The sequence below is a fragment of the Papaver somniferum genome, chromosome 2, assembly GCF_003573695.1.
Source record: "Papaver somniferum cultivar HN1 chromosome 2, ASM357369v1, whole genome shotgun sequence".
Lineage (NCBI taxonomy): Eukaryota > Viridiplantae > Streptophyta > Magnoliopsida > Ranunculales > Papaveraceae > Papaver > Papaver somniferum.
Window position 1 is genome coordinate 203,301,380 of NC_039359.1, and position 12,430 is coordinate 203,313,809.

The 12,430-nt window shown below is 33.6% G+C and overlaps 1 long non-coding RNA gene across 3 annotated transcripts; it reads right to left on the reverse strand.

The window, feature by feature from the left end:
• Positions 1–5,499: 5,499 nt before the first annotated feature.
• Positions 5,500–8,792, reverse strand: LOC113354399. 3 transcript variants are annotated; one of them, XR_003361857.1, is made up of 5 exons: positions 8,432–8,789; positions 7,676–8,029; positions 7,509–7,574; positions 7,059–7,164; positions 5,500–6,314 (listed from the first exon to the last, which is right to left on the reverse strand). It is a non-coding gene; the product is annotated as an uncharacterized LOC113354399 (long non-coding RNA). The 3 variants fall into 3 exon arrangements; XR_003361858.1 differs by having other exon boundaries at positions 7,498–7,574; XR_003361856.1 differs by having other exon boundaries at positions 7,059–7,574; positions 8,432–8,792.
• Positions 8,793–12,430: the final 3,638 nt, after the last annotated feature.

Genomic DNA, 12,430 nt, shown 5'->3' on the forward strand with positions numbered 1-12,430 from the left:
CTCATGAATAGGAATTGATGATCTCGGAGTCGGACATGATTTACTTCTCATTTTCTTAATAAACAGAATAGAGCATGCACCATGCAAACACTATAGCTAACAAACAATAAATAAGAAGATTGATGCACAATTGCTCACATACTCTATCATATGTATGTTATATATTGTGCAAGATTAAGGCTAACATTACATCATTATAATTTGATCTGTATAGCTTCATTTCGTCCAACATTTCAACCTTCAAATATTCTTTAGTACAATAAATATGTAACCCACTGTTCATTAAACTTTAATGTAATTATACAAATGTATAGGTAGGAAACAAATTTTTTTTTTGATAAAATGGTAGAGAACGATGCGAACATTAAACTCGCTAGAAACATACTTGGAGAAAATTAAGTAATTAAGAATGAATGGATATTTTGTTTGTTTTTTTCTCATAAAATACGACTAAATTAAGAAACTCAAGATTACCTGAAATCTGATTGTAGACAGTTAAAAGTAAGGACGCGTGTCAATCAATGGTTGGTTGGAACAGAGGGCACAGGGAACTATTGCTACATAGGATCCGCACCTCGATTTTATATGTTTTAATTACCAGCATATACTCTAAAAAAGGATTATTAGTTAATGTTCTAAACTAATAATATAAATTTTCTAAAAGAGATTTCAAAAATATTGTTTGACGTTAATTGGAAATAGGTCAATCGAAATTAGGTACTTTATTGCATATCTTGAGAATATTTTTGGTTTTGGAATTTCCATGTTGTCCAAACAACCTTGATCCATAAATACTTTAATTTGCATTTCTTGCAAACTATCCTAAGAGCCAGGCAAACTTCATTCGTGTTGTTTCTGGTGCGGCCGTCTATCCGGAGACGAAAGTACCCTAATTAGGTGAAATCTCTTACGACAGCTCGTTTAAAAACTTTTGTGGGATCAAGAAGCTCTACGATTAGCGTTGGTGGGAAACTAGATAATTGCGTTGTTATTTTAGTTTTCGGTTATTGATTTGATTGACTAACGGTTGTTGAAACTTTGATTGCACCTAGTTTGATTATTCTTGATAGTCTTATCTTCTGTCATAAGGTTCACTCAAACTAAATCAAAGTTTCAACGGGTTGTTAGATCTAAAGACATCTTGTGATAATCCATTGTTAACAGACTCGATTCTGTGCGTTATTGATCACAAGAGGATTCAAGTTTTTGTGTGCAGGTAGTTTAAAGATATCGAAGATTTGAAGACGAAGAAGATTTATCTAATTAGTTTTCATATCTTGTGAATTTTGTGCACACATCTTGATCGGCTGGGATCCAACTAGTTCTTTTTTATCTTTGATAGACTTGTGATTATCTAGTTGATAAGATTGGCATCACTTTATAGTTTCTATTTGAGTTTTATATTGTTTGACAACTCAAACATATCTTTTACCAAAGATTGAATAGAGTGGTTACCAAACAGATTTATTCCTTCAGTGTCTGGAATACGATCAAAATGAGTAAAGCAACTTGAGATAGTGATTTTTGTCTTGAGATTCACGTGCCTGAACAAAAGGTCGAAGATGCAGGAATACTGAGGGAACTAAGTAACTAGGGGTTATTTATTTGTTCTCAAATATACGAAGTTGGCTTTTCTTCTTTGTATAGCGACTTAATTCTGAGAGTATTCAAAACTGGACTGGGTCCCGAGGTTTTTCTGCATTTGTGGTTTCCTCGTTAACAAAATCTTATTTGTGTTATTTGATTTACTTCCAAATTATAATTATTTATTATAATAAAGTAAATACACTAGTACATTAATCCAAGACACTTGATAATGATCTTATAGTTAATCGATTTTATACCGTAATTATTATCAAGTATATACCTTGTTGTATTTTCTCGATTATCGTCCATAGACGATCACACTTGGTATCAGACTTATAGGTTGAAATTCAAAGATTGTGGTGTATTTGGGTACCATCGTCTTTTCAAGTACCGTGAACATGATTCTTTTGCTCAACTTGAAATAAAGTTCTAGAAAATGGCTCCATACAAAAAATGAACTAGTAAGGGATCAATAGTCCCCTTGTTTTAAACTTCTTTGAGATGTGAAACTGTCTCATGGGGAGGGGAAATATTTTGAACGCGCACTGCGCGCTCAAAATTTGACCTAACACCTACATGACCGCCCAATCGCCAAGATATGACGTCATTGGATTTTAAACTTAACTATAGTTAAATCCCGGACTTGAAACAAAATCTTTCGAATTTTTCTGCTGAATGTCTCATGTATTAATTTTACGATCTGTATTTATTTTCCTTGATTTGCTTATGCCGAAACCTTTAAACTTGATTAAATCGTTTGATCGATCCTATGATCCATACTTTGTGTAATGTACAAGTTAGATTGGCTTCATAATATTAAAAATTTAAGAACGTGATTTGATGCATAGTTTGATTGTGATTGTCTCTAAGGACCTTGAAAATGCAAGACCTTTTGCCCCCTATTTCAAATTGCAGCAGTTAGAAATTTTTCAACAAAGTAAGACACCATTAAAAATATTGTTCTTTGTGTGATGATGAAGCATTTTTATTTATCTTTTGTGAAAGTGAGCTTTGATAATAAAGGGGTTAACTTTCACCATAACTATCCATCTTCGTCTTCCCTAATGCAAACAGGTGAATAATTTACGATAGTAGTCAAGTAATTACATAAATTACAATTTGCATGATCGATCGATCACCAAAAACAGAGTCATTATTATCACAAAATTGACAGTGTAGTTATGCCGAGAAAATAAAAAGAAAAAACATGACTGATTTTAGAGAAATCTAAGAGTCAAGTTGAGATTCATGATTAGTTTTACTTTCCGGGCGTTTCTGGGTGTCACCGAGTAGATATTTTATGGTCTGAAAAACTCAATTTTTGTTATAAACGTGTAATTATGTTAAGAATATCTAGGTTGAATCTCGTTTATTAATAGAATGTCCTTGTGTCTAGCCCTATAAATAGAGGCTCTAATGTTTCTCTACAATACACATCTAATTAGAACTCTTCTTTCTTCTCCCTTAACTTTGTGTCTACTTCTCCCGTTTCTCTATTTCACAATACGTAATCAGCACACTCTACACTGAGTGTTTCTCTAAACTTTAGAAGAAAAAGCGTTTTGAGATTTTTGATTTTTTTTCCCCCAAGCCGCATAAAATATCACCACAAAACAGGGAAGATTTTAGTCCAATCTATATTTTGTTTTCATATTCAATCATAACGTGATATGATTTGTTTAGTTCTAACATCGACTTTTGTTCATGTCTTGCATATACCCACTCATCTGGATTGGGTATTTGAAGGAATAAATTATTTGATATTTGTGTAGTGATTAGTGCTTTCGTCGCATCAAAGGAGCCTTTGTACAGGCAGCCATGGCGATAACTAATTGAAAAAGCGGGGGTACAACAATCACACCCAATATTCCGATTAGTAATCTGTATGGACTAACTCCAATATACTTTCAAGAGAATCAACTAGACTCAATCTTAATAAAGTATATCAAAGAGTTATATCTCTCTTTCTTGATTCAATTCTTTACTCAAGCAAATAGAAATCTACGAGTCTAATTGAATACAAGAGAAATCACTTGAACGGTACTAAAGACCAATGTTCAGGTATCAATCAATTTCAATCAACAACCAAGGGTCGGATTTCCAATTGATTGATTCTAATGCACAACCTGTGATATTTCAATTATATAACAAAATATAATGCGGAAAAGAAATAACACAGGCACCAGAATTTTGTTAACGAGGAAACCACAAATGCAGAAAAACCCCGGGACATAGTCCAGATTGAACACACACTGTATTAAGTCGCTACAGACACTAGCTACTACAAACTAACTTCGATCTGGACTGTAGTTGAACCCCAATCAATCTCACACTGATCCAAAGTACAATTGCGCTCCTTACGTGTCTGATCCCAACAGTATACTACGCATTTGATTCCTTTAGCTGATCTTACCCACAACTAAGAGTTGCTACGACCCAAAGTCGAAGACTTTAATAAACAAATCTGTATCACACAGAAAAGTCTACGGTAATAGATAATTCTGTCTCCCACAGAAATACCTACAAGTTTTGTTCCGTCTTTTGATAAATCAAGGTGAACATGAACCAATTGATAACCCGGACTTATATTCCCGAAGAACAGCCTAAAATCACTACAAGAAAACATGGTTTTGGTGACGATAATTTTTGCGGCGAAGAATATTTCATTGCTGAAGCTTAGTTATTGTGACCAAAATAATTTTTTGTCACTGTTTTTAGGTTTTCAACAACGATACTCGGGTTTCGTCACTCGTAAGTTTTTAGTAACCTCATTTAGAGACGAAATAATGTCTAGTCACTAATAAGTTTTTTGTGATTATGTATGTTCGTCACCATTTAATTCTATTGTGATGATGCTAAAAAATTGACATAAAATATTTTTGGTGATAACCTTAAATTTCGTTACAAAAGGAAAGTTTATACCAACAAAATTAATTCGTCACTAACTAATTTTATAGTGACGAAACTAAATGTTTGACACTAATTATTTTTAGTGACCGTCAGCTTGTTTGGTTGCAAATATTTATATAGTAACAACTTCTATCCGTCACAAGAAAGAACATTTACAACAAACTAGATTTTATCACTTGAGTCATTTTTAGTGACACTAACTTCACTGCAGTTCGTGATTTCAGTGATTACTGAAATGTTATCACAAAAAAATCTTTATGGTGATAAAAGAATACATAGTTGCTAAAAAATAAGTTGCTGGTAACAATATATCCTATCACGTAAACATAATATCTAATAATAAACTTGTCCCTCGAAGTAAATTTTCATAAATGTTGTTACTAAAAATACTAATTTGGGATAAACTACTCGTTGTGGATATATAAACTACACGTAGGTTCATCCGGTGCTAACCAGATTGGATATAGTTCGGTTGTTGTTGTACTTGCAGCAATCCAGAGAAACAAGACTTGAAAATAATATAAAAAATAGTAAACATATTTTCCCAAATAAAAATAATGCATATTAAACTCTGTCTTTTGATAGTCAGTCGTAAGTGACTATAAAAAATATATATATATATATATAGAGTTAGTCGTAAGTGAAATATAAACTGTAGTGAGCAAAGAATATTCTTTTGGCTCAATGGATTTCAGTTCATCTTGGTTGGCTATCAAACACCTTTGCTTACGAGTCAGTTATTTACCGTACATAACTTCTCTACTCTTTTTACTTCACGTAAGTACTTCTGCTTCAAGGAGAGAAAGCCAGAAGTACCAGCATAAAGGCACAACAATAAAAGGCACCATTGAATTCAAACAAATATATCTCAAACATTTTACAATCACTATTCTAAAATTCTTCGAGTAATTAACAAGATGATTCTTTCTTACACTACCACCATTCTCTCTTCGACATAAAACTTATTTTGACATATAGTTTAGCAAGAATAAATGGGTGGGCCTACAATAGGATTTTCCAGTACTAAGCTCCGGACTCTTACATCACACAGCTAACAGCTTCATTGGTTCCATAACCGACAAAAACAAAACAACCGACACCACCTCGTACTGCAACACCAGTCTTTTATTTTCCCTTGTTTCAGTATGATTTCACAAATGCAGGAAAATTTTAAAATATGTGCGTGTCTGTATAAGGGAAAAAAAATTACAACTAATGCGTGTCCAATGGGGCATATTTCAAACCAAACAATTTCCATATCAGTTACAACATCAACATGACTAAATTTCTCTGATCACAGAATAGTTGTTGCTAATATATGTCTACTATTAGAAGACTCTTTTACTGACTTGACATGTTTTTCTTCCATACTTGATCCAGTTGTGCTATAGTTTTGAGTGACCTTAATTTGTTCAGGAGATGGCAAGTAAGGGTTATATATTACCTATGCACAATTGTCAACCGAATGTGTAATAATTACCATATATTCTTGAATAAATCATACACACGATTAGTGGTTAAGTTTCAAGTTCTATGAACTACAAAAGGTGCACATAAGATTGTTTAGATTCCACAAGTGGATCTTTCTCAAAGAACTTACTTTTTGTCTAGTAGATGTTTTAAGGCGGGAGGTTCAGAGATAGAACTTACATTTTTTTTCCAGAATTCTCCTCTCTAAACAATGAAAATATCCATTGTTTGGAGGTTACACATTTTCACAAGACCACCTGGAAAAGGGGAAAAAAAGCTAAACAATCCAAACGCTGGAAAGAAAGCTAGTTATGGTAAACAAGCCAAACGCATTTTCGCAAGACCACCTGGAAAAGGGGAAACTCCGGTCAGAAAAGTACGTGTAAATGTTGGAAACAAAGCCCAATTCGTTACGGTAAACAATCCAAACATAACTTAATTAAGCACAATCGATATGTTGTATGATTCAGAGTTAAAGCACACTTCATGATGTTAAAACTTCTGAGCGACAGGAAGCACATCGAAGGATTGAGTTTTATGAGAGAAGCATGGATAAAATTTGTATGGCAATGAATGCAATCAACTTGAAAAGTAAACCAAAATAAGCAATTGAACAAGTGAAAAGAGGGTTTACCGTTGCTTAAGTTTGAAGTAGTTGTATGGGTGTTACATATCAGGGTGTCTAAATTAATTTGGGGATATAATAAACACTAAATCTACTATACTAACAGCCAAGAAAAATTGGACAGTCCATGTAAATGCAGCACATATTACTCTTTGTTTCAAACAAAAAACAGAGAGATATCGATACTTATATAACTAAAATAAGTATTACTCCTGACGTCAACAATTATACCTCAGAAAGTGTGTACGAGTGATGGTTCAGAATAAGACAGTACATTCATAGAAAAAAAAACACAATAAGACGCAGTTGAAAGCTCTTGAAAGAGTGATTGCAAGAAATATATACAGCACATTCGTAATTAACCAAATTCATGATGAATTTAGTGACCCTATCAAATAGAAACACTCTTAGTCTGGATATCAACCTAATACATCTAATTCAGACATTTTACTTAAGACAAACTCACCTGCCTTACTGAACCATCCCTGCATATATAGCCATAGTGATCCTACCATAAGAGATATTCCAAAAAATTTATGTCCTCCAATGAAAGGACATCCCAAAAAGAAATCCTGCAAAAACCAAGGCATGCATAGAAAATCTGTCACCAATTATGAAGATTGTAGACAACATGTTATTTACGCATGTGGATACCAAAGACAGCTTTAAGTGTTCAAGGGAATAAAGTGACTGCCTCAACCACTAACAAACAGATTGCATGCCAATCCAATTGCCTTGATATATATTAGTTGCCTAAGGTAAACCAATTTCAGCCACAATTGAAATTTCGACCGACTAGTTGGGCAAAACATACTATTACAATGAAATTCAAATCAGAACAATTCGAATAATGTATCTATACAAGTGTAGTTAGGGGGTTTGAGAAGTAGGATCCATAAACGGACAGTTATATCACCAGAACCACTAGCCAGTTGCCTGCCATCAGGGATGAATCCAGCGGTAGTAACCTTGCCTACATGACCTACAGGGCAAAAGTAAACAACAAACTTAATCAGCATTCATAAAACTGCAGCTTTTTCAAGCATCAAAATTACAACAGAAAGTCGAATTAAAATCCCATACCAGCAATAGTGGCAAAACAACGATTGACTAGACGTATACGAAAGCTTGCTAGAGTCTGGTATACGATCTTCAACACATTCTCCACAGAAACTCCAATTACACAAAACTCTGATTGTCAACATCTTATCAAGCATTATCGTCATAAAGCTCTATATACAATACTAGCAGTAAACTAGTTGTTCTTCTCATCATAATTATCCATGTTAAGCTCCTTCAGAGCATCAATAAGGTCCAGCAGCAACTTTTCCTCATGATTTACAGACTCTAGGAACCCCAATAGAGAAATATTGAAGAGATAGTTTCTTAAAGATTAGCCTAAATGCATCTAGTAGCTCATCCCAGCATCAGAAATCCCTGCAAAACAAACAAGAAATCAATAACCCTAAGATTAGCCTAACTACAAATCAGAAATCCAACATACATGAAAACCCCATGTATCAAAACTAACCATGGATAAACTCATAAAACAAGAAATCAATAACCCTTTTTATGGGTAGTGCAGATGACGACATGCTGAGCATGAATCTGAAGTTAGATTCGGAATCGGGTTAGTGATTTGATTGGAAAACCAAAATTTACTCAAGAACATGCCCTAAATAATGTTTCCCCAATAATCTTTCAATCAGGTGAGTTTTTTTTTCTAAAGAATTTTAAGATTGTTTCAGCAAGTTTCCCAAAACTTTCCCTAATTTTCTTTAAACACTACGAACTAGAAAATAAAAAACAAACCAGTAAAGGTGAACAAGATTCATTTACCTTTATGTAAAGTAGAAGAAACTCCTCAACGCTGATGACGATCTTTGCGTGGAAGAAAAATCATTCAGATGAAGATGGGTTTCGGTTTAGGGTAATTAAACAGTCAGAGAAGTTTGGGTTTATGATTTTGGTGAAAGAAAATTATTTCTTGTTTAATTAGTTATCTTTTGTCAAATGAATTTATTCGTGGGTTGTGTTATAGGAAAAGGCGCGGCTAAGAATCCAGTGGAGGGAAAAGAATTTTGGTGAAATTTTTGTTGCAAATTTCGGGGGATTGAGGGTGCCAAAACTTAGTTATTCCCGCCAACGAAGATCACAATTATAAACATGTTTGACGAGTGCATACAGATCAATGACTTGTCATACGTTGGTATCTTTAGATTTGATGGAGTTAGGACGAGGTGTAGAAACATGCGGAGGGGATTAGATTTATTGTGAAAAAATCGGGAATCTATAGCGCCAAATTTTAGTGTTCCTATCGAGTACAACTGACTAGTTAGAGAGTTTTTCAATTGCTTAGATCTTATATAACTATACAAAACACAATCGAAGCAAAAACTATTTGATTCACTCGAATCGATTCATGAACTTTATAGCCACGGTTTGCAATTTGCATTCCTTAGTTAATATAAATATAAGTTTACAAATAATCTTCTTTAGATATAACCAACTCAAGTTCGCGGACTTAAGTTCCCGGAAGGAGTTCACAAACTCCAGCAAATATTCTCGGGATGAGAACCTCCTCCAGTTCGCGGACTGGGTTCGCTGACTGAGCTCACAGCTCTTGTTCCGGTTTTCCTGATCAACGAAGTACGCATACTTTGGTTCAAGGAATAAGGACTTATACATATATGTGCTGCCACACAATGCTTATATCCAACAATTGGTTATATAATCTGAACTCTCATTTCAATCATTGAACATTCTTAGAGGACGTTATATAGTTGTTATCCACAAACCATTTTTCGTCAAAGCCATTTTCAAAGTGATTGAAACATAATATGACTTTCGTCACTAGGTAAAGATGAACTTGGCCAAAGCGAAAGCTTACCAACACATATTTCGAGAAATAGATAGGAGAGATAAACTCGGCTCGAAATATTAATGGTCGATTCCTTTGTCTATTCAACACGCACCGTCGTGCATTCCTCCGTATGATGGGTTTTTATATAACTATGCAACCCCAACTACGAGTGATGCGGTTATTCTCTTTTTCTTTTGGGTGCAACTAAAATCCATTGATTAGTCCTAAAAGACACTGTCTATATTTATGGGACGTGGGTGATCAATTTTTCTGAAAAGTTTGATCTCCTTTCTTCTTTAATTCTTTTTTTTTATAGAGAATGAAAAAAAAAAACATCACAAGATGGTTTACAATTACTATTCCTACAATGAAATTGTAATCACCAAAAATTGGTGGCATCACAATCTAATTACCTTTACGGTAATTAATTACGTGCATGGTTGAAAAACCTACGGCCAATTCAATTTGGTATCTTTGTCTAACGGACAAGGATCATGTGACTTATTCCTATGATTTCTATTTTTTTTAACAGGAAATCACTTATCCACCATAGAGTGGATTTTCCAATTTCGATGACCAAAAGGACAATAACTTTTTATTTTGTCGTACTTATAAGATGAGAAAATAGATTCGCAATTTTATTTTATTTATTTGGTTTCGCATTTTCGTTTATTAAAGAAGGGCTATGGTCCATCAAAACAAGACTTTACAATCAAAATATGGTTTTACTTAATAATAATAAACCATTGGTTTCTATTCCTTACAAGAAACTATTCATCAACCAACAAAAAGCAGGGTTTTTTTTCTTCCTTAAAAACTGAATAACGATAATAGCTTCATTATCTTTTTAAGGAAGGGATTTCTCTATTTCATTTATTCATTCATTCATTAAAGGATGAAATATCATAATTATTGGTTAAGCCAATTGCAAATGCTAATTTAATGGGGAATTGTTGCATCTGTGAAGGATATTTAGCAATTTTAATTTCTCCTCGTGGTATTAATCTCCAAAATTCGGATTGTTCCATTTGTAGTTGGAATATGGATGAATACAAAAGATCAAAGGGTGTGCACCCGGCTTGTTAGCCTAAATTATTAGTCCTTGTAGTGACTAAATTGATCTTGAAAAAGAAAGTGTCCATTTATAAATCATTATCTCGTTGGCCTTAGAGATCATGGAATCATTTGGAGATTTATTTACATATTTATATGTTTTTGGTTGTAACCATTAAAATTCATGGTTGATGTTAGATTTGTATGTCAAATAGACTACAATTTTTAAGGATAATTTTTTTTACGGCTCTTGAAGTCGGTATTTATTGTCCAACCTGGTGTTGTTAACATCCAGAAATTACTATAAATATGTCCTCGAATTAATCGGATAATACTTTAAAAATTTTGTTTTTGTTTTTATGAGATGAAAATATTTTCGCCATAATCAGGGGGAGATTAACACTACCAGCAAAAGTTGGTGTTAATTAACTTGAATGTGCTGCTATTGACTTGGCGTGAAATGTCTCATTTGCTTTTATAAGCTTTTTCCTCTTAAGAGGAAATCCAGTCACATCATATAAGTAGCATTCTATAAGAGGCTACAGGTAGTGCTCCAATAAAGTCAACCAAATCCACATTCTCAAATATAATATCTTCTCACTTGAAGATGAGGAGATTATAATGACCGCGGGCGCTGGTACCAGTAATTCTGAGATTTTTTTCAAGATATGCATAAACTTGAGAATTGTGTGGGCTTGTAGTAAGCTAATGATTGTCAAATATTCATTTTTAGTAGCTACTGAAATGATAAAAATGGTAGCAGTTAACCCCTCTGCAGAGGAATATTGACATATGTGATTGGCTGCCATATAATCCAATTAGGTTGGATTAATTTCTCGATCGACGCAATTTTGGATCCAAGACTTGACACCATAAAATTGCCGAGCCTATTTATTTTAGGTTGGTGTAGTCATTATAATGCGTTATATGAGAAAAATAATCGTTGAATAAATGATTGAAGGTTTAATTTTTTTAAGACAGGATTGCTTCAATAATATTTTGTCCTTCCTAAATGATGCATTTGGCGTGGTAGTCTTGAGTGACTCTTATTGCATTCACACAAGATATGTGGTCGGAGAACGATATCGAATTTGTAATCCTTAGTGGACTAAAAACGATATCGATTATATCAGGTTTGACAATCCTTTAAGTGTTTTTTAAAAGTTTTGCAAAGTACCAAAATCCGGATTAGTTGATGTTATCAATTTTATTGGTCTCCTGATGAGTCCTTAAAAACACTAAAAATCTACGTTTAAGCAGCATAATTTTTTATTTTTCTTAATATGCATTTTTAGAATTATGTTTGCATAACACTTGTCTATTAAATAGACTATACATTATGGTTTGATGCTTGTTTTCTCTAGCTAGTACTCATATAGTTGAGTTAACATCCATAAATATGTCAAAAGTTGTACTATTTTCCATTCGTTTTAGGTTTTGTCCCATGTGGTTTTCTTGACAAGGTTTTAACGAGGCAACATCTTGTTGACGTTCAATTTTTTTTCTTCATAATGTTGATATTTGTGCTCTTTTTCCTTCGTCCAAATATTTTTTCCCATTAGGTTTTTACTGGAAAGGTTTTTAGTGAGGAAAATTAATTCGACATGGTGGTCATCCAAGGGGGAGTTGTATAATTTCGGTTATTTAGTAGATTCCCACCATCACCTAGGTCATTTTGTTAAACTAAATCAACATGAAAAGCCCTTAGTAATTTGGATGTCATTTCGATCCACATAAGGTATGACCACGAATACAATTTTATTCACTTATGGTAATTTATCTACATCTTGGGTCTATGTTGAAGAAACTACATCAACAACTTCTGCAAATCATCTTGGGAAGCTAGCAATCCAAGAAGCAATTCCTCAATGTATTTGAAGAAGCATGAAGACTCGAGAACACTTCCATTAGAAGACCAACAC